This window comes from Megalopta genalis, chromosome 19, assembly GCF_051020955.1.
Source record: "Megalopta genalis isolate 19385.01 chromosome 19, iyMegGena1_principal, whole genome shotgun sequence".
In the NCBI taxonomy this organism is placed as follows: Eukaryota; Metazoa; Arthropoda; class Insecta; order Hymenoptera; family Halictidae; genus Megalopta; species Megalopta genalis.
In genome coordinates this window covers 2,643,005-2,658,276 of record NC_135031.1, presented here as the reverse complement: position 1 = coordinate 2,658,276, position 15,272 = coordinate 2,643,005, and the positions used below count along the sequence as shown (strand labels likewise).

At 36.9% G+C, this 15,272-nt stretch overlaps 1 protein-coding gene across 2 annotated transcripts in view; it reads left to right on the top strand.

Annotated features, from left to right (window-relative positions):
* Positions 1-15,272, top strand: part of Dgk (diacyl glycerol kinase 1) — a 194,439-nt gene that overhangs the window by 29,734 nt on the left and 149,433 nt on the right. The gene's annotated exons all lie outside the window — the stretch shown is intronic.

The window sequence follows — 15,272 nt, the reverse complement described above, 5'->3', positions numbered from 1 at the left end:
ACCTCGATGAAGCCAAAATCGAATTGTAAATACTTTAACACTGCAATTATCAAGCAATCAAATATCTTAGGACTTGATTTTCTTATATAATTATATTATATCTATCGAATCAATTCTCAAATAAACACTTTCATCTTTGTTAATAATTGAAGAAATCAGTAAGCCCGAGTCGTAGACCCAGAATCTCAACGTAGTAGATTTGAAGTTAGATTTTAGTTATTTATAGTTAGGTTTTAGCTCCTTATACTTCACTGAGATGGATACCGCATCGTTTGATGTCCATAATTTATCGAGTTTCTTCCCCTGGCTCGCATTATTATTTCTTCCACGGACATCCTTCCGCGACGAGCACTTGCCCCTTAGTCTTTCTCTTCGAAGTGAATACGTTCGTCTCGCGCCCTTTGCTTAGCCTTTTTTCTGCCTATGACTGCCTTCTTTTTATCGATCCGACCGTATAATCAGCTGCACCGGAAGCTGAAACGCCGAGCGAATGTTTGCACAAGCCTGGAGAACGCCGGCATACGCCGACCACATTTTTATAAACCCGACGCAATTCAGGGGAATATGAGGCCTCGCGGAATCGATCGGTTCGGGCTTTTTTTTGTATCTTTCGTTTTCAATACGTTTGATCGTCCTTTATTGATAACGCATCCTACATACGTTGCAACGATTCTATAGCAGAGTTGGCATTAATCAGATTGTTTCGAATAAATATTTATGTAAGAGAAACATCCGAATGAATACTCTTTAGTTGAACATTTTATTCGAATAACGGTTATTCATTGCTGGTCATAAATTATTCTATCTATTTATTCGAATAATTCTTTATTCTACCTATTTGTTCAAACAATTCTTTATTCAAATAAATTATTCGAATAACAACGCGAATAATTTTTGATTATACCACAAATTGAATCAAAATAATTTGCACGATTGTAATATATGTTACAAATTTAGTAGATCGTCACGTTATTATTTTGGTTAACAATTTTGCTACTACGAGATTATAGGTTTCTCAAACTCTGTGCTGCATCTTCAAATTATGTTCTAAGTTAAAACAAACTGAAAATCTGTACTATCGTAAAATATTTCTTCAATTCAATAGGTCGTTGCGTGATTTCTGTTCAAACTGTAGCTACCAGAAGACCAATAGGCTTTTCGAAAACTGTGTTTCAAGAAACAAATTGAACTAAAAATCTATGCGATCCTAAAATATTTCATTATTTTATTGGATCGATGAATTATTTTTGTTAACACTGTAGTTATCAGAAGACTATTAATTCGTGAAGATTTTCGAAATATTGACGTCATTAGGATAGTTGTCTAACTTTGAAAAACACATTTTTGGTATTTTATACATTTCATACAGTTTTTATGGACTCCTCGATGACTATACTATAGAATTATAAAATATGTTATTAATTTTTTAAGTCGTTAAATTATTTCTATTAACGTGTTAGTTACGGCGGGACTATTGACTTTTTAATATCAAATGTTGACATATAGACAACAGCAGGATAATTTAATTATTCAGGCAACGAAAATAAGTATGAATTTTTCTTTTCGTGGAAATAAATGGAACTATGACCTGATCTAGTTGTGTAAACAGTATGTTGCTAATACAGTAATTTCTCCCGGAATTTCCCCGTAATAGTTCTACGCATATGTAATTTATTACTACGTCGATACTGCACGCGGCGCAAATTCCCGAAAAATAATAGAAAATGGCTATTTGTATGTGAGTCAGGTACAAAAAACCGCGGAGCTACAAGATACCTGGTAGATACTAGGCACGTGACCGTCGAATCGTGGCATGTGGCCTCCGAATAGCCTTCGAATCGTGACATGTGGCCTCCGAATTTCAAACATCTGTCACTCAAAAAGTAGCAATACTATTTAGACACAAACATTTGGAAATATAATTTGAACATTCCAGAACATCGTTTTCTTCATTAGAACTCCATATCTCACTTCCAAGTACAGTAATTTCTCCCGGGAATGCCAAATTTCGGGTTGCTGTGAATTTCCCTATGATAGTTCTACGCCTATGTAATTTATTGCTACGTCGATGCTAAGGGTCGACGGGATCGGTCAAGCGGCATGCGACGCGAATTCTCGGAAGACAATACAAAATGGTCTGTTTGACTTCGAATCGTGGCATGTGGCCTTTGAATTGCCTTCGATCGTGGCAAACAATTAGAAATAAAAAGGTTAAGTCATCGTTTTTATTCTAGCATTAGTATGTATTCGTATTAATATACACTGGCGTGCATCCCCTGCCTTTTTTGCCAACTGCTCCGAGTTTCAATAAAAACGAGCCGCGAGACTCGAAGAATCGCGACTATTCTCAGAGATTTGCCGGCTTCAATTCCGATCTCCGAACATTTCTGGGAGAAACTATTGTATTTGACAATATCATCTCTCTTTTAGGGACGCCATAAAGCGCCTTTTGAACCTTCTGTAAAAACATGGTACGCTTGTAGACGAAAACAAATACTAAAAAGTATAATAGAGTCCGATTATAAAAAATTGATAGAAATCCATTTCATCGGAACGAGATAAGATTCAACTTCATATAGAACAGTTTCTTCGATTAATCCATTTCGATGCAATTCCGACCCCGAGGATCGAGTTTCTTAAGTGTAATTTCACCCTCTCGGATGAAGCTTAAGCGTCGATTTCCGTGGACAGATGAACCTGATCCGTGAGACGAAGGAAGAAACCCTAATCGCCTAGGGATTGCTCCATCAATGACCATGGTCGCCGTGAATTTCGACGTTGCACAGTGATCGAAATAGTCGATCAAATTCTTTGATACGAAGGAGATCCAATAAATATTTATAATTAAAATTTGTATCAATCATCTAAAATATTTAATATCATTCGCAATATTTACTTCATTATCAGCCGTGTGAAATATTATTCGTAAATTTTCTTTAAGGAAATATTACAGATATAGCGGTGTCAATAATTCATAGACTTAAAGTAACTTCTGAAAGATATATCTTCACAGGGAAAAAAATTTAATCCTGTAGCTTTGGTTAATTTCGTTCTAGAGTATATCATGAATGTTAGAACACCCTGTGTATGCAACGATACGATGCTGTATCGGAGCTCTCGGTATCTCCTGCCAGCTTACATCACGTGGAAAACAAATAATATCGCGTTACCGACAATGTTCTTAAACATCGGCACAAGTAGAAGCGGCTGGTATTAGTCAGACACGCGAGATAAATTGTTCTCCGTTGTACGTACGCGCAATAAATCTTCGGTATGGATAATCGAAAACGAATCCCCTTACGAACACTATTTATTCCACATTTTCATCCCATTGTTCCTGCATTGTATAACGTTTTGTAACTGTTGACTTCTTTGCTGCTAAAATCTGTTCAACTTTTAAACAATAATCTTTTTATTTTCACTGAATCGTAGCGATTTTAGTACAAACGATCTTCTTGAATTAGCACTTTGTAACTGGAACACTGATAAATCTTCTTACGCTCTTTTATTCCTTATTTTTCTTCACAAGTGTCTTGTAATGTAATTTTAATACTGAGATTCTATAGGTTTATTGCAGAAATCTTCAATCTGTTGTACTTTTGTGATATTAGACATGATTCTTGTTATTTTCACTGATGGATCTCATGGATGTATAGTATAATATAGAAATAAATTAAGAATAAGATGTTTATGTAAGATAACTCAAAATATCTTAAAATTTCCGAATATATTTTAGTTTCCATTAAAATTGCAATTTTAATAGCAAATTTTTACGCACGACGAGTATACTCGTCATATCACGAAATATTGCCATTTCTTACTGACGAATGTACTCGTCAGAAAAGCCATGAAAAAAATTCAGTTTGTAAATCAGAACAACTGATTCGCTCCGATAATTAGTAAACTGCAGACTTTTACGTGAAATATCTTTGCGTAAATCTTCTCCGTTAACTCAAAAAAATTAAAATTAAATAGAGATGTTTCTTCAAGCTGCAAGTCATGTGGCAATATTTTTAATTCTTTTGATGCTTCCAGTACTTTCTGTTTCTCGTATGTAATTCTCGCCAGAAATGCATAAAATCCGCAGTTCAGTAATTAGATACCGCAAAGAATTCGCGACACGACTGAGTGTATGTCGATCGCTCGAGAAAAACGCGAATCTATCGGACACGGTTTTTTTCTCCGGCTGCAGATTGCGCCGGTGTCTCTTTCCTCGGTATCAAACGAATTTTTTTGCCGGCCGTCGTCTATCCGCATACGTTCCGTTTACATTTTACCACTTCAGACACCGAGTGTCCGCTGACATTTATTTGAGCGTCGGCAGCGCGCATCGAAGCTTTCATGACGGCAAATAAATTCCGTCCGGCACTCGTACGTGTATCCAGACTCGGCGAAGTCCACGAGAGGCCCACGCCCTTCGTTTTTAATTAAATGCTCGCCAGACTGCTCTCCGTTGGCTCCCAACCCCTTCCTCCACCCTCGTCTCCTCCGTTTTTTCCTCGCTCTCATTTATTCCTCCTGTGTAGCCGACCGCCTCTTCCTTCCCTATCGTTGACCCGGGGTTTCTCTTTTTCCGCGTGCACCCTCGACCATAAGCACTAGGACACACTTCCAGTGCATCGAATGCATCCCAACAATTTTACTGAAACTGCTACTCTTGGCGAAAAGCAGGCGAAGCACGATACGATAAAGCACTGAATCTCTACATTGTTTTCCCCAAGCTTTGTTGACAATTGTCTGTGCGGTGAAATCTGATTCATTGTCGTTTAGATTTTTGTAAACAGAGCCATTCTTTTTTTATGCTGAGAAGATAGTTGGCTTTTTTAGTTTGGTCACGTACATCGATCAACGAAATGCAGTCATTTCCTCCAGAAATGTTCGGAGATCGGAATTGAAACCGGCAGATCTGAGAATACTAAGTCGCGATTCTTCGAGAGCCTCACGTCTCGTTTTTATAGAAACTCGGGGAAGTCGGCAAAAAAGGCAGCGGCCAGCATGCCGGCAATTCGGAGGCTACATGCCTTGATTCGAAGGCAATTCGGAGACCATATGCCACGATTCGGCGGTCACATACTTTGTAGCTCCGCATTTTTTTTTACCAGACTCACACCCAAACAGACCACTTTGTGTTGTCTTTCAGAAATTCGCGTCGCGTGTCGCATCACACGCTTAACTGACTCTGTCTACTCTTAGCATTGACGTAGCAATAAATTATGTAGGCGTAAGACTAGAACAGGAAAATTCACAGCAACCCAAAATTTGGCATTTTCGAGAGAAATTACTGTAGTCAGGTTAAAATTATCAAGTTCTGTAAATGACCAAAGATGGAGGTTTCCCAGATGTCCAATTAGTATGGGAAAACTAACGATTAGAAGTTATAGCATCCCACCTCCTATTAACTAATGTCAGTGCCATTCGCCCGAAAAATTTGATATTCGTTAGAAAAGTAGAGACGAAGTTCGCAATAAGTAGCATCTAAAATAGGTTTAAACGACGTTATCTTTTTGTAAATTTTGTTATTTCTTAAGTTGTATGAAGCAAAAGAACTGGCAAAGAAAAAAATGTAAAATAGTGAGTTAGATGATCAAAGTTATACGTATCACTCAGATAGGTGTGTATTCGCACTTTAAAATACATTCGTCCCATGTAGAACAATTAAAAATTCTGATGAAAGATATAATTGTTCATTCTTTTTCACAGTGAAGGAGAAGTCGAATTTTTTTACCACCGACATTCAATGATAAAGTATTAAAATTAGCGTACAAAATAATTTAGAAAGATAAAAACTATAAATTGTAACATTTACATATAATTACGATTGATAATTACTATTATATACTATTATAACATTACTATTTATTTTATACGCTATTTTCATTATAAAATATACTATTTTATTTGACTACGTTTAATTACTGTTTGATCCTAGTCATACGAGCTCTTCGCATGTAAAAATACTTCCACACAGAATATTCAGTGCTGTCGTTGCGCACCAATATGCAAAACTCTTCATTTAAAGCACAGAAAAAAAAATTCTGGCCAACATAACCACAAAAATTGAGCCCTGTTAAAAAACGTACAAACGAACTAGAGAATATAAGATTTCAAAACACAAAATTCTGTTTCTCATTTGGGTATATTCGTATTTAAAAACTTAGGAAAAATGCTCGATGCAATAGGTTGAAAATATCACGAATGTGTTATTCGTTGCATTCAGAATAATTTATTAACACTGTATAGAGTGCGAAGAGAATTCTGTTCCTGTGTATCTGTATATTTATATTTAACTGCTTTGGAAATAAAGACGCTTCAACTTAATATTCTATGTTATGTCGTCAGATTAACAAACATATTCATGACAAACCTGAACAATAAAATTTACGTGAAATGTTCAAAATTTGTTTCTCCTGATGAAAATTTTCAAAACATTTTCAATACGTTAAAAACCATAAAAAATTCAAAAAACAAAATAGATTTGGACATGGAACATTTGCAAAAAGAAAGTAGCGTTTTTGATAAAGGGGCAGAATTTGTATATTATCTTGCACGTATTTAACAATTTTTAAAACTGACTACCGTTTTTCATTTCTTTTTGTAACGAAGCAGCGGTCAAATGTATCATTTTTGTCCCAGATCGGACGTTCCGACCACAACGCATCATCAACTGGCGTTTTCATCGCGCACGAACGAATGCAAATCTGTATCGATTCGACAAATATAAAAAATACGATCGGGATCGCTGACGAATGTCCGCAGCACAACCGCAGAGGTTCTCTTCGAGTTGCATTTCCAAAAAGCCGCCAACAAGCTTCACGAAGTTTCTTCGGTGCTTTCCCATCTCGGCTTTCCGTCAAAATGTTAATTACCCCAACGCGAACTCATTACGTTATTGTTGCGAGTGATTTCACTCCCCTCGGAGATTCAGTTTTCAGGGAGCACATAATCCAACGGTTTAATTGCTCGCGCCGCCTTAATTACGGTATTTCTTTCAGCACATTTGAATGCTGCCTCGCCGACGTTGCGTCGTCGTCTCGCGATGATGAAACACCTCGTGGCGAGAGTATAATGATTATGAATTTCGTTGTCTCTACCTTAATGCGGAAAGTGCGTTTCTTATCTCATTATCGCGATTATTACAATACTCCTCTGCACCATCCGGCGTTTCTTAATTTTACAAGCGCAATTACAGTCTCATTTCCTTTATGTTTTTCGGCTTCTATTTCTTGGCAGGAAATGAAAATTCCAAGCTTCTTCAACGTACATTTGCTGCACTTTTATATTAGACTACTTTTTAATATGATTACATTACTTTACATTAATACACTTTAGCTACTAAAAATCTATTAATCTTCCGAATGTGCAACCATTATTTTAGTTGTGATACTTACGGAAAATTTGATCTACTACAATCTTTATATGATAATTTCGTTCCTTCACGAGGTTATGAAAATCGAGTTTTTGATGTTTAGAGTCAATATTATTTAATGATTTATTGTTCTATAACATTTGATATTTTTCAGGCATCTTTGAAATCTTATGCTCGTAGAAGTCCTGTTTTTTATTGGCAAAGTACTGAATCGAGTGCTTTTTATCACACTTACGAAACGAAACTTTGATGAAGAACGAAATTAATTTCCGATCAAACTGATAGTAATAGTAATTATATGATTATAATATGAATATAATTTACGTGTAAGCAAATATCGTTCATATAATATGAATATAATTTACGTGTAAGTAAATATCGTTCATATAATATGAATATAATACAAAGTTATAAAAATAATATAAAGAGTAGATATTTCTCCTATTGTTCTTTTTTTCAATGAAAGGATTGATGTGCTTTTTACCGATCGTGTCACATTTGAAAAAATTCCATTTCAAATTGTTCCACCTCAAACGGTACATACCACTACATATAATTTGTTACACAGAAAATTATTCATCATAATTTGTTCCTTTCAGTATCACTGAAAAATGGTATTCGCAGGTTACAAATTACAAACATTAATAAAGAACGAGATACATAATAAACTAAAGAAGGTACTTAGTTGGTTGATTTAGGATAGAGTACCTTTTAGGTCAAACATGGATAAATGAAATACCTAACAATAATAATTCATGGCGAATTTAACATTATTCTAGTAATACAATAGCACTCCGATTATCCGAGTGCAGAATTTATCGTATTTCCTATTTATTAAAACTTTTAGAAGAGAAAATACATTTTTATTCAACTGCTGCTTAATGCGAAAATTTTTATTTTACTTGAATATCTCGTCTATTTATCAACACTGCACAATTTATTAAAAAATCAATAATTTGTGTTCAATTTAAAAAAAAAGGTTAATTAATTCCCGTTAGCTATTATATTGTTGTTTCATCTTTAAGAAACCAATTAACAGTTTTCTTGATTACGCTGTATCTAAAACAAAATCATCAGTTATTTTAACAATGATATCGGAAAAAGTTACTGAATTAATTCCAAACAATTCATTTGATTGCAAACGAAATTGCAGAGAGCAGCCGTCGAACAATTTATCAACATTCTCAATAGCCTATTCTTTGATTTTAGAAAGATAGTTATGCAATTGCTGGCAGATGAAGCGTGAAAAATTTGTTTGACGCAATTCAAGAACAACGTTTCTCGAAACAGCAGCCATTGTTTCAGGGAATTTTGAAGTCAGCAGCTTTGAAAGCCGCGCGAGACAAAGCCGGGCGCGGCTTTAGACCCATTGGCGTTCGCTCGTTGATTCGCCGGAGTTCGTCTGGGATTTCGGTCGGTCCTCTTAAACTGCCCCCGGTTCCATTATGGCAGCGCATAAGTGCGCCGCTACGCCAACAAATTCCTTGAAATTTGCATGTCGCAGTCTGGGATTTCTGTGCCGGCCCGGCCGCATTATTCCGTGCCGCAGTGCCGTAGATTTTGTGAATCGGGTTTCGCGGAACACAGGAGCCTCGATGCAGACGATAAATAGGAGCCGCAATATATCGCCTAATCGCGGGAACCGGGAACGAACTAACGATTATCACTGAAACTATCGCGCCGTTCCTGGTCCGGTCTTGATCCAGTCGAATCTTCTTCGATCGATTCGCATCAAGTACGTACGAGTGTTCACGTTATGCATGCCCGTCCCGTTCCATGCCAGTCACAGTTCGGCTCCGATCAAACCCAAAGAATATTTTACCGAAGCGAGACTGGAACAACGTGGACAGTGTGCACAGTCTTTCGTTCCAAGCGCTGCTCCATCATCGATCATTTCTTAACTCGCAATGCAAAGAAAACTTGTGCAACATAAAATTTTATTGTATCGTTTATTACTTTGTATCGACTGCGGATATTTATGCAAAATAAGAATGTTCCCAATCGGTTACATAAGACAGAAGTAACATAAAAATATATTTCCTCTTCTAGCGATAAAATATAAATTTTATAGTATGATTCATTTACACATTGGTCAAAATTAAAAAGCAATAATAGCCATCATCGACACGTACAATAGACCCTTTGGTGTGCACATAGTTTTTGGGAAAACCGTTTTCAGTGCATACAATTTATTATTTCAGGTAAAACACGCTTCTTTTCTTCTGAACCTATCATTTTCGATTGTATTATGCTTTTTTAACTTCGCCTGAAAGTATAGCCATAACAGTTAATTCCTCAAAATGAGGAATTCTCCTAAAATGACATTTTATATGTAAGTAAATAATGTATAATCAACTCTTCCCAAAATCGATCACGGCTGTAATTTGTCTGTCACTCTCTTGTCTCAAATAATATGTTTATGCACTCGCGATCACGGTCTTACAAATATACAGGATGAGTTATCTAACGTTTGCACTTCAGATGTCTTTGTTCTCAAATATACATATATGTATCCTATATTTGATCGGACTGAGAACAGCGCGAAATCAGCCTAAATCCGCGATCGATCTGCCTACCTTCAGGCCAAGTCTCACGAATGATGAACCTTTCGGTGCCTGCGTTGTCGTAAAAGTTGCATTAACTGGCTTAATTTCCGATGCCCGTCAGAGGCGATACCGTTGCACGTTAATCTATTGAGTGCTCTTGCGGTTCACTGATTCAGTATTTCGATGCTGATCGCTTGCTTGTTGCACCATTTCTCGTAACGTTTCCGGATTAGGACAAGCGTGGGCAACTGTTCCCCAGGATTGGGTCCATTTTGCACTTAGGAAAAACGCAATAACGCCGAAGAGTCTGGAAAAGGAAGAGAGAGAAAGAGAGAGAGAGAAAGGGAATTCTGATTTAAGGTAGAAGTCGGTTTTGATTTATGTGTGTGGGCTGCACTGAGTGGGCAGGGATTAGTTGCTCTTGACTTTTGTGCAACCGGGGCACTGCACCGCAGGGCCTGTGTCTAATTTTAGCCTAGACTCGGCATCTTCAAACGATACAGCTCTCAAGATCACAGAGGTTAGAGAGAAGTTTTCTCGTTGATGAGAAACTAGCCTCTAACGACATAATCTGTATACTCTTTACTATGGGAGATTTCTACAATGCCTTGATTGCTGTCGTTGGAGCCATTTATGCCTAAATCTAATTTAAATTTTCTAGTTTCTGGTAATCTCATTGCAAAGTGATCACATTGACTGCAGTCTTAATTAGCCTTATTTCAGTAAAATTGCTCAATTCGAATAATTAGTAATAAACCACTAGATATCGTTGCGAACTATGTAAAACAAATAGCATTTGCTCTTAGAAAGCATTATGCTGTCACCAGGAGCAATATTTCAAGCTAAATTATCTCTAGAGAAATAGACACAAAGCAATCTCTCTTGCTTGTTCCGTAAAGGGCGCTTGAATGGGCGTGGCTATCAGAACTAATGTAAGTAGGCGGAGCCCAAGTGGGCGGTGTTTCGTTGCTCTCGAGTTTCATATGGCCAAAACAATGCCACACGTGGCAATCTTCGCGCGCACGTGTCAAACTTAAATCCCGTATCTCCTACAAACTTTAATATTGCAAGGTTGCAAACACTCTTCGATTGTTCTTTTTACGCTAAAACAGTCTCCAACGTAGATCTACTAGATAGCTACCGATGAGTCCAGATTAAACTCATCTCTATCGAATCCACATAACTTCCAAAAGTAGAGCAACGATGCCAGTAAAAATATTATTCGTTTTATTAAACAAATCCTTGGTATTTCACGAATTCGTCCGAAGTCAGTTGACAGTCGTCTTTACCTCGATGTTCTTGATCGACGTGCCGGCATTGCTACCGGCTTCGAAGTGTATTTGCAGCCGGTCGGGGTAGTTATTAAAATTTCCGAGTGATTTCGTCAGCTATTGTTCGTAATATTCACGCGACAAAAGCCGCGCGCGATCCGTAATAAAAGGGAACGGTCTTGAAAGGCCAAGTAGCGGCAGCATCTAAGGATTAGCGAAGAGGCTTCTAGTGACTCGTAGAACGTTCTCCCTCGAGCGAAAGAAGAAGCCTCGTATTCTTCACCAGTCGTTCTGTTCTGTCTCGTTACCATCCTCCCCGCTAATTACACCTGTTTCTGCAATCCCTTTGTAGCCCCTTTAATTAATTTCTCCACGGTACATTGTTCAACCCCCGTATCTGGGGATTAATCATTCATTCGTCCGCAACGGCGGAGCGGCCGCGGTTTCCGGTTAAATATTAATCGGGTTTGCCAGGCTCTTGGATGGATTATGAACCTGCTGTTTGAGCGTCAGAAACCAGGGACCTTGAGGTGTACATTCGTATGCACCCGCAGTCGGATTCGACCAAGCTAACCGCAAAAATGTTAACCATGCGCCTCATTTAACCAGTCTCCCCGGTTTGACGTTCTGATTATAGAGTAACACTGGGAATTTTTAAAAGGGGATTGTTGAGTATTACAATTGCAAACTTTGTTCTGTTAGTGTTTAACAATCTTAGTGGCGACGAAAAGAGTTGTCTGTACCCTGAACGAAATCTACCAAATCGGTTTGATATAGTTTCGAAAGAAATTACGAAAATTTGGTAAAACTTGATAATTTGAAGATTCAAGGAGAAAGAAGACATAAGAAATGAAACTGATGCTTATTAAAAATATTTAACAAAAGGCAAAGTTTTTTCATATGTAAAAGATTTAATGTCACATCGACTTGATGGTCATCGGCAACTTTTTGGGCTGTACTTATATTTCTGTGAGTAGTTCGATATTTATAAAAGTTTAGAATGCTTTTAATTTGTTCTCGTGACGTGAAATCCATTGGGGAGTACAGTTTATATTTCATTCTACTGTTGTGGTATCTCCTGCATTCAAAGAGTAGGTGATTGATTCTTAGCACTTTGTTACACCGATTACGGAAGGGAGGTTCGGATTTTTTGTAGTAGGTGCTCGTGCGTTATTTTACAGTGTCCTGATCTGAGTTTTGATATAAATATTCTCTGCCTTCTATTTATGTTGTAGCTTGACATATGATAAAAGCAATTCTCCGTGGGTTTTCGTTTTTCTCGATGAGATCCATATTATATTCCATTCTTCACTGTTTACAATTGTTACGCTAATTGAAAGGAATTTGGAGTATTTATCGACAGTAGTGAGAATATTTGAATAGAAGTAAAAATGTTAATGACGCGCCTGATTTAACGTATTTCCTTAATTTAACTTTGGGACTTTTTAGAAAGAGGTCTGTTGAGTATTTCAATTGCAAAGTTGTGATACTGAGTAACATTTAGGGAATGTACTTAATTTTTATTAAGCAATTGTGATCATTTTCATCAAAGATGCAGCGATAGCAGCGAGTGCATTTGAAAAGAGCTAGATTACTAGTGAATGTAATTCATTCCGGATTCGTTGGAGTCATCTGCCACAATAATGCTCATTACAAAATATTTCCATTCAGCTATGATGCTTTAGAAAAGAATTTTTGAAATTTTTTGCAAACTGTTAATAGTTACTACAGAGACCTTAAAATGACACCAAACGATGCATACATCGCTGAATTTGAAGCTTGTACCTATCTTTATCAGCCCATTAGTCTCAAATCTTTAGACAAGTAATTGTAATTTAGACTACTTTAAACTTCGACACCTATTTGAAGATACAAGACGTGAATAGAACGCATCCGACATAATTAACAAGATTCGTCGCCGTTCTTCATTATTCAACATCAATGGTACCAATCTACACAGAACACTCAGTACGCAATGAGCCGAGATATACCGCTGTACAGAGAATTCAATTTGCTGGTTTAATCCACCGCAATTATATTTGAAAGGACACGAAAAAGACTAGAGACTCGACTTTTCCGCAACGTTGCGAAGTTCGTTATGAATGTTTATTTGGCTGGAGCTAACTGAAAAAGAGGTTGAATACATACTGGAAGACGCTGCGGGATGAAAAGCAATGGCCTCTAAGAGAATGAGCCGCCGGGAAGTAGCTTGACTACACGTTTAATAAATTTCTACGAGATTGCAAAGGCCAAACGTAGTTCACGCCTCGACAGAATTCAATAGTTTTCGATTCTGAATGGGTTCCGACGATGTTCCCGGTCCCATTCTTTCGTCGCTGCGAATCTGAAGCGTTGCCCAATGAAAATAAAGTGCTCAGCGACGATAGTGTACGTGACAAATAACTCAGGGAAAGTGAGCGCGGAAGCAGCTTGGCCAGAAATCGACGAGAATCGCTCCTCGGCTGGCATTAGCGCGAGGCGCCAAGCGGAACGATAGTTTTCGCAGGGAATATCCTTCGGCGCTGATTGGAACCTGGAAAATCGGCTTCGGATTTCCTCGGGAATCTTTGATGCACACCAACCGTTTCTCGCTACGATTATCCTAAATCGATCGAACCGGGAATGAGAGGTTTAAGAACGCTGTTTATGTCTTCTTATTCTGCTAGTGACTCGCTGATGAATCGAACGGGTCGAGGTTGGAAAAGTAAATCCAGGATCTGGTTCGCGTTTGGAAGAGTGGACAGCAAAGTTAAATTATTTAGAGAGAGAGAGAGAGAGAGAGAGAGAGAGAGAGAGAAAGAGGGAAATAAGTTTCAAAGAAACTATATGCCATACATATGTTCGGTTCCAATTGGATAAATGTTCGGATTCTAAGAATTTTATAATAACTTATTGCAAATGCGTATAACTGATTCACAAGACACTGCTAACAGACAGAGACACCTTTAATTAATGAAGCAGATCGTTTTTAATAGAAATAGAATGTAGAATACAAGCAAACTTACGTATATTAGTTTATTTATATTATTTTAATTACGTATATTACTTTCTTAGATCTGCACACAGAGAATGAAAAGATTTAAAAGAATGTAGATACGTACGCGACGTGACATAGCTGATATTGTAATCATTATGAGAAAAATGATTAGGTTGTATAAGAAACTGTAAAGACATTAGAGGATTTAAGGATATTGTTACATTAATTTCATTTTATTACAATTATTAAGAGAGAAATGATATTTTCATCTAATGCGTGTTTTTTATAATTAATTTAAAAAAATTTTCTTTTGTATTAAGATCCTCAGCCTAGTGATCATTAACCATAGTGGAAAGAAAAATTAATATTGATATCTGTAACTGATAATAACAATGTTCTGCTCAATACATTGAGAAACGTATTGGTGGTCACTGACCACATTATGAAGAGTCAATATGGTCACTGACCATGTTATGAAGAGTCAATGTGATCACTGATCGCACTGTTAACGATTACTGAAACAGATTCATCAGAATGGAAATTGCTAGAAAAGATCGTACTGATAAATTAATCACTTTACAAATTATAAAAAGATTAACTGTTTTCACAATAAATTGCGACGATTGAACTCATTCTATTCAGTTTCACTTTGAAACTTACTTTATTAACACAGCGACACTCGCATTTAGGAGGACAGTAGTATAAAACAAGTTTCACCGAAGCATAAAGTAAAAATAGTTTATCTGTTTTCGCAACGCACGGTGATGTTTGTACGTTTTACATTCACCTTCGCTTTGAATCTTACGTCATTGATATAGACAAAGTAAAGGTTATATTTACTTGAGAGTAGAAATAATGGGAAGACATACTGCAGTAAATAACAACATGGATAATTTATAAAAAGATTTAATCGAAGGACAAATTTGACAAAATTCTAATGAATGTACATATCGATGCAGGAACTAAAAAGAAGATTAATCGATGCACAAATTCGACAAAATTTTAATGAATGTACATATTGACGCAGGAACTAAAAAGAAATTTAATCGATGCACGAAATAAGAAGAAATTTAATCGATGCATAAATTAAAACAAAAAATTTGTTCAAATTG